This window comes from Tupaia chinensis, unplaced genomic scaffold (assembly GCF_000334495.1).
Source record: "Tupaia chinensis unplaced genomic scaffold, TupChi_1.0 Scaffold000633_1, whole genome shotgun sequence".
In the NCBI taxonomy this organism is placed as follows: domain Eukaryota; kingdom Metazoa; phylum Chordata; class Mammalia; order Scandentia; family Tupaiidae; genus Tupaia; species Tupaia belangeri.
Window position 1 is genome coordinate 509,514 of NW_006160153.1, and position 8,000 is coordinate 517,513.

Sequence of the window (8,000 nt, forward strand, 5' to 3'; positions counted from 1 at the left end):
GTAGCAATATATATCACTTCAATCTTATCGTTCTGCTTTCCCAACATAAGACCTTCTTCATGACTATAGCAGGGAAAGAAAAATGTAAAAGGCTGTGAGGAGCTTTTGGTTTCCTTAGTTAAGAAGTAACAGAGACCATGGGGACCAGCAGTTAGCATAATGGCTGTGTCGCTGGGCTCCCATGTAGTCGACCGTGGTTCGAGTCCCGGACCCAGTGGCTTAAAACTCACGCCGGGCACATGTGCGTGCGTGCACAAGATCCTTAGAAGAGAACAGAGGAGAAGGGATTGCAGTGTGGCCATCCTTTCTGGGGGGTGATTTCTTGCTTTCTGTCTCTCTGTCTGTCTCTGTCTATCTGGCAAGTGCACACGTCCTATGGCAAAAACCTCTCCAAAAAAAAAAAAAAAGTAACAGAGAACAGTCCAGTTCATATCTCATTGTTCAAATTAATCATAAGATCCTGCCATACTTAAATGAAGGACAATCTTCTATGGGGACTAAATATTGATGAGCATAATGATGTCCATAAATGACGATTCAAAACAATGGGAGAAATTGAATTGATACACAGGTAGAATTAGCAGTTTCCTTTTTATCAAGGAAACAAATTATTTCTGTACCTCAAGCAATAACCCCAGATAAGTTCCAGATCCACTAATGGAAAAGTGCAAACTTTAAAATGCTCTTGGTGAAATTGGGGGAGAATAATTTTATAATCACCTAGTGAACAAAAAGCCTGCCTAAATAACATATGAAACACTGAAACCATAAAAATATTTGAGGAAATTTACTACATGATGAGAAAACAAACTATGCAAAGCCAGACTTGGTGAAGTGGTCTGAAATACGATGATTGTACAAAGGTTTATTATCTCTAAACTTCGAGAAGTTCTATAAATAATTAAGAAGACATAAATCCCATGGGAAAATTGAGAGATTTATAAATACATATAGAAGAAGGAATAACAAATGGCAGATAAACATGAAAAAGTACTCATACATTCTGCCCATGAGGAAAATACATGCTATAGTTACTAATACAGTTTACTGGATTCCTTGAGATTCGTCTTGGGGTTCAACTGTAAGATTAGGACTAGTGACCTTATTAGCATGAAATCCATAGTGGACTCTGTTACAACAGCTCCTCTTGTGGTATCTACTTGTTTCCCTTCAGTTTTTTTTATTTTTTTAATTAGTATACTCTCCAGCAAGATGATACTTTAGAAACTGGCTTGTGTGTGTATATATTTTAAAATAGACTACATGGAAACTGGAAAGGAGAGAAGCATAACTTTTATCCTATAGCAACTGTGTGTTTCAAATACAGTCAACTGTACACAATCTTGCTCTAGGTTCTGCAGATCAGCAAAGGTATGAGGCCAAATATAAAAGTATTAACACATCGAATGATAAAAGTTAAATAATATTCAGAAAATAGTAACCCAAGAGACGCTGTGCAGTTTATGTGAGAAACTGCTAACTGAATGTATTCATGTACTACTAGGTCATAGAGTATTCCAGAGTGGGAAGTCAGGGAATAATATACCATGGAAGAAATTAAACTAACTACTTTGATATGTAAGTAGGAATAGAACAGATGAAGAAGGAAAGAGAAAACTTCAGGTGGGTAAAATGTCATGGTATCAAGAAAATGTAATAACCTCAAAGTTTAACTCTCAACCTGAAAATATGAAACAAATATGGAAACTATGCATGTTATGAACAAATGTTTGTTCTTGTCCTTTGACATTTGAAAGTTGGGAAATCAGAAATTGTATTTATGCATTTTACACAGTTAGTCAAGATTTATTTTTATTGAAGAGAAAAAACTGGAAAGGAACAAAGATATCCATTGAGTTTATTTCTCTGTTCCAAGGCTATAAAACACATCAGTTTTTTGTATGTTTACCATGAATTCACTTTACAGATCTCTTTTTAGGAAATAGTTCTTCATATGTGAACCAAATATTTCTCAATGTATTTAAGTCTAGTACTTTTTAAAACTTTGTTTTGTTTTCATTTCAGCAAAAGTATTATAGAAAGCTATTGATTATTGGGAACCAGCAGTTAGCGTAGTGGCTATGACGCTGGACTCCCACGTAGTCGACCGCGATTCGTGTCCCAGACCCGGTGGCTTCAAACTCACGCCGGACGCGTGTGCATGCGTGCCCAAGATCCCGAGAGGAGAATGGAGGAGAAGGGATTGTGGTGTGACCATCCCCAGTGGGGGGTGATTTCTCGCTTTCTGTCTCTATGTCTCTCTCTGTCTGTCTGGCGAGCGCACACGCCCTAAAGCAAAAAATCTCTCCAAAAAAAAAAAAAGAAAGCTATTGATTATTTAGTAAACTTTATGCTACTTACAATCTTTGTTCTTATTATAATTTATAATCTTTGTTCCTATTTAAAACTGCTCTTCATTTGTATTCATATAAATTTTTCAAATCCAAACTTAGATAGAGATAAGAATTAAAATATTAAATAATAAAGGCCAAGAATTCAACATCTTGCACTTTTCCTAGTAAAATACTTAGGGAAAATTGCTAAGCAGTAATCTCTCTGTAATCTCTCTGTTCCTGATAGAAGCTGGGAAATACTTCTTACCGATATTTCTGAAAGGAAAAACAACTAAAAATAAAACTAAAACAAAAGTCCACAGTTCACATAAATCAGTAGTACAATATGCTACTAAAGTGTAAACAGTGCTTTAAATTATAAACACAATTCTTTAAATATAGTCAGATAGAGTCCATGTAATACCATTTAGCTTAAGCACCAGTGGTGTGCTGGTTTAATGAGCCACATCCTTCAGAAAGGGTTTGCTAATTTCTGTGATTTAAATACTCTCACCATTGCAATTTCAAGCCACTTACTTGAAATCCACCAGCTAGTAAAATTTCTGCGTTGATCAATTGGTTCTTGCAGTCTGGTGCATGGTGACTCTAGAACCACAACACAAACACTGGTAATAGTATGCTACCACTGAACAAAATGCTCATCCTTTACTTATTGTATAATAAAGATTAATGGTATAGATTAAAACCTCTAAAAGACATTTATAAAATATATGACTGTAGGGCTGTGTGTGTGTGTGTATTGCATATTTATGAACCCCAAATACTATCTTTGATTAAATCTTATAGGTTTTAGGCATTTATTAAATTTCTTTTTTTTTAAGTATTGTTTTTTAAACATAGCTAAAGAATACACATATGTTTAGTAAATCCCTATATATATGTGAATGTAAGTGGTGCTGAATTACTGCTTGTGTCTGTTGCTGCATACACACACTCACACATGCTCACACACACATACCCTCAAGTTTTTGAATGGCTCAATTTAGTACAGGTTTTTTGGGTTTTGGGAGTGGTTCTCTTTCCAACATAACTAAATGTCACTTTTCCTATATTCTATGGTCTATTTTATGGTACATTCTAAGCTCTAAATAATCACATTATTTTTCCTCAAAATGTACTCATATGAAAAACAGCAAGTATTTTAAAAACATAAAACTTACACTGTGTTGCCAACTTTTCAGTTTCTACACCCTCTTTTCTTTACCAATAAAAATGAAAATAAATTGAGCTAGTGCTTATCAAGACATGTTTTCTTATACCAAAGGGACAAAAACATCAGGCTGCTTTTTAGGTTGTTCAATTTGAAAATATAAGCACTTCCTCCATTGATCTTATTTTTGCCATGCAAAAGGGAAAATCGTCAAATTATTAAAAATTCCTCTTCTATAAACTAGTGGCCTCTAAAACTCACTGGATAAAGGAACTAGGGAATAAACAACCTCAAAATCAGTATGTCAAGCAGCAAAAGCTCCCAGGAGAAGGTTCACCAAGGTCCAGCATTTTGTATGTTTGTTTGGTATAAGACACATATACTCACAGTGACAGAGAAGGAAAGTGAGAAAGCACCCTCTGGGGCAATAGACACACCAATCCCCTTTCCTCCTTTACTTTTCTAGGGATTTTGTGCACATGCACACACACCTGGCATGTGTTTCAAGCCACTGGGTCCAGGACTGGAACCACACAGTCAACCATGTGGGATTCAGCCATCTTACTCGCCATGCCACCTACCAGCCCAAAGGTCCCACCATTTTTAGTAATGTTAAAAGATGACTGATTCAAATAAAAATTGTGTTGGCTACTGTGAAAGAATAACAACTTATGTTAGTGAAGATTTTTGTTAGAAAACTACTGTAGAGGCTGGCAGGTGGTGTGGTGATTAAAGATGCTGGATTCCCACATGGCTGACTACGGTGTGAGTCTCAAACCTGGTGCCTTGCTTTCTCGCTTTCTTTTTTTTTTCTCTCTCTGTCTCTTTCTGGTCAACTTAAAAAATAACAATAACAAATTGAACTAACTAAATAATTTTTTTTTTAATAAAAAGAAAGAAAACCACTGCACTAGTGTTTCTTAATGGAGGATAGGAGTCTTGGTAGATATATGGCAATTTCTGGAGACATTTTGCCATTAGAACTTGCAAGGGATGAGGAGCAAGTGGTGGCTTGGTGGTTAAGGCACTGGAATCCCACATGGCTGACTTTAGTTTGAGTCCAAGACCACTAGCTTGAAACGTGTAAGGTGTGTGTGTGTGCATACTCAAAATCCCAAGAGGAGCATGGAGGAGAGCAGATTCATGGCTATCCCCATGGGGAAGTGATTTCTCACTTTCCCTCTCTCTCTCTCTCCAGAGAGCGCATGTGCCCTATAGCAAAAATCTCTCTTAAAAAAAAAGAACAACTTCCAAGGGATGAGATATTACTGGCATCTAGTTGCTATAGACCAGAGGCGCTAACTATCCTTTAACAGACAGAACTGTGCTCTGCAAAAAAAAGAGCCAAAATGTCAATAGAAACTTTGTAGTATACTGATACATTTACACACATATAAATCACACACGTGAAGACGTGATAATATTTAGATCGTTTGAAACTACCACAGATAATGCTGCTATCACTATGCTGGTACCTAGGCCTGAAGACACCTGTGTACCAATTGCTCTGCATTATATACATAGGACTGAAATCCTAAATCGTGGGGTACATATATTTTCAAGTCTATTAGATAGTACTGAATTCTTCTCAACAATGTTTGTACTGATTTATACTTCCACAAGTTGTGTAGAGAACCCTACTGAACGACGTCTTCTGTTACCAGATCTTTATAACTGCTAATCTGGTGGATCTGTAATGATATCTTACTGGGATTTTAATTTCTAGCTATCTGATCACTTAGAAGATTGTACTGATTTATACTTCCACAAGTTGTGTAGAGAACCCCTAGTGAATGACATCTTCTGTTACCAGATCTTTATATCTGCTAATCTGGTGGATCTGTAATGATATTTTACTGGGATTTTAATTTCTAGCTATCTGATCACTTAGAAGATTGAGACTCTTTACAAATATTTATTAGCCACTTTCTCCTCTTTAATGAAGAGCCAAGTCAAGTCTTTTGTTCACTTTTTCTACTGGATTGTCTCTTGAGGTGTAAGCATCTATTGATATTTTCTCATTAATGGCAACAATGTTTTATATATTCTGGAAATTAGTCTTTTGCTAGTTACATGTAGCTAGGTTTTCCCAAATTTTATAGTGTCTTTTTTGACTAATAGAATTTGTTTACATTTTCAAGGTTTTTAGCTACATTTTTCTGTTTGTTAATAATTTTCTGCTCTGAGATTTTTATCCTGATATAAGGAAGATCATAAAACAATTTTTTCCTGTATATTATCCTCTAAAAGCATTACAATGATACCTTTGTTAGGACTTTTCACTCATTTTTTTAATATGGTGTGAGATAGGGGTTTAATTTAATTATTTTCTTATATAGGTCCCTAAGTGTACCAATCATAATCAGTATTTGCACATATATATTTCTATTTCTAATCTGTAAAGTCTGTTTCATTGAGCTAGTTGTCTTCCCTCTATTAATACCAACATGTTTTAATTGGTATATTTTTTGAAAAAGAATTATTTAATTTTATGTACTCATTCATTTATTTTAATTTGGCCATAGAGAAAGACACACACAAACAGAGAGAGAGAGAGAGAGTCAAAAAGCAAGCTACCAGGTCTCGGACTTGAACCATGGTTGATCCTGTGGGAGTGTCCAGCACCTTAACCACCACACCACCTGCTGGTCCCCTTAATTGGTATTTTTATAATGCATTTTGATATCAAGTAGAGAATTTTATCCCCTAGACTTTTTTATGAGTTCTTCAGATATTTTTGTTTCTATATTTTCCTATATACATTTTAGAATTATTTGATTTTGGCCAATCCCAGTATCAATGAATAAGAAAACCAACAAACAAAAACATCTGGGATTTTTTGGGACCAGCAGTTAGTGTAATGGCTATGTCACTGGACTCCCATGTAGTCGACCATGGTTCAAGTCCTGGACCTGGTGGCTTAAACTCGCTCTGGGTGCGTGTGCGCGCATGCCCAAGATCCCGAGAGGAGAATGGAGGAGAAATGATTGTGATGTGACCATTCCCCCAGGGGGTGATTTCTCGCTTCCTGTCTCTCCATCTCTCTCTGTCTTTCTGGCGAGCACACATTCCCTAAAGAAAAAACCTCTCCAAAAAGAAGTCTGGGATTTTTATTAGAATTACATTTGGTATACAAGCAATTTATGAAGATAGTCATTTTAACAATGACATTTTCCCATCTATCAGCAACGTATAGCTTTCCTTCAAATATGTTATATTTAATGTCTTCCATTATTAAAGTTTTATAATTTTCTCCATAGTGACCACAATTTTTTGTCAGATATACTACTAATTACTCCATTTTTTAAAAAAGTTTATGTATTTATTTTATGAAAAAAGAGAGAGAGGAAGACAAACATGCTCGACAGGGTCTCATGTTACCATTTTCTCCCTACCCTTTCCAACCAGCCAGAATCACAGGCACTTGTGCTCATGCTTTGCAGCCAGGGAACTGAACCACCAGTCTCCCAGATGGCTCCAGCATCTCAGTGAGACGCACTTCCACTGAGCCTAGTTACTTTATTATAAAATGCTAATTTAAAGGGTCTCTCTTAATTTCATACATAAATATATACACTTTAGTGAAAGAGAGAAAGAGAAAGCACTCCCAACAGGGTCTCATCATGCCTTAATCCCTTTCCACCATTCTTTCCCCCAGCTCCTCACTATACAAGCACTTATTTTGTTTTCAAGCCAATCCAGGGGCCCAATGCCATGTTCAGCCTCACAGCTTACAACACTTCAGTCCAATATGCCACAGAGTGCACCAGCTAGCCTGGGCCTCTTGTTAATTTTTTTTTCCAACTCTGTTCTGACATGTAAAAATAGATATGACTTTATATATAAATTTTGTATATACTTAAGCTAATAAACTCTTATTAATTTTGAAGTAAGTCTAAATTTTTGTGGCAGGAACAATTCCAAGATGGCTCCTAGTTTTCCACTGTCTGGTGTACATGCCCTTTGAGTGTGAAGGGGGCCTGTGCATATGGTGTAATCTCCTGGTAAGATAAAGTTACATGGCAAAGCTGAAGGATATTGTAGATATCGTCAAGGCCTCCAATCAGTTATGTGAGCCGATCAAAATGGAGTTTATTCTGGAGAGTCCTGACCTATTGATCTGATAGCTTTTAAAGAAGGAATTGGACACTTCCTGAAGAGAGATACTTTCCCGCTAGCCTTGAAAAAATAAGCTGCCGGGAACCAGCAGTTAGCGTAATGGCTATGTTGCTGGACTCCCACGTAGTCGACTGCGGTTCGCGTCCCGGACCCGGTGGCTTAGAACTCACGCCAGGTGCATGTGCGTGCATGCCCAAGATCCCAAGAGGAGAATGGAGGAGAAGGAATTGCGGCATGACCATCCCCCCTGGGGGGGTGATTTCTCGCTTTCTGTCTCTATGTCTCTCTCTGTCTGCCTGGCGAGGGCATGTGCCCTATAGCAAAAACCTCTCCAAAAAAAAAAAAAAAAAAAAAGAAAAGAAAAGAAAAAATAAGCT

The 8,000-nt window shown here is 36.8% G+C and overlaps 2 long non-coding RNA genes across 2 annotated transcripts in view; one reads left to right on the plus strand and one right to left on the minus strand.

Moving 5' to 3' along the window:
* LOC102478948 (uncharacterized) overlaps positions 1–8,000 on the plus strand; it is a 21,977-nt gene that overhangs the window by 5,976 nt on the left and 8,001 nt on the right. The window lies entirely within an intron of this gene.
* Positions 2,871–8,000, minus strand: part of LOC102479229 (uncharacterized) — a 122,400-nt gene continuing 117,270 nt past the window's right edge. Inside the window, exon 4 of the long non-coding RNA XR_336157.3 lies at positions 2,871–2,939. This is a non-coding gene — a long non-coding RNA (uncharacterized LOC102479229). The remainder of the gene's footprint in view (positions 2,940–8,000) is intronic.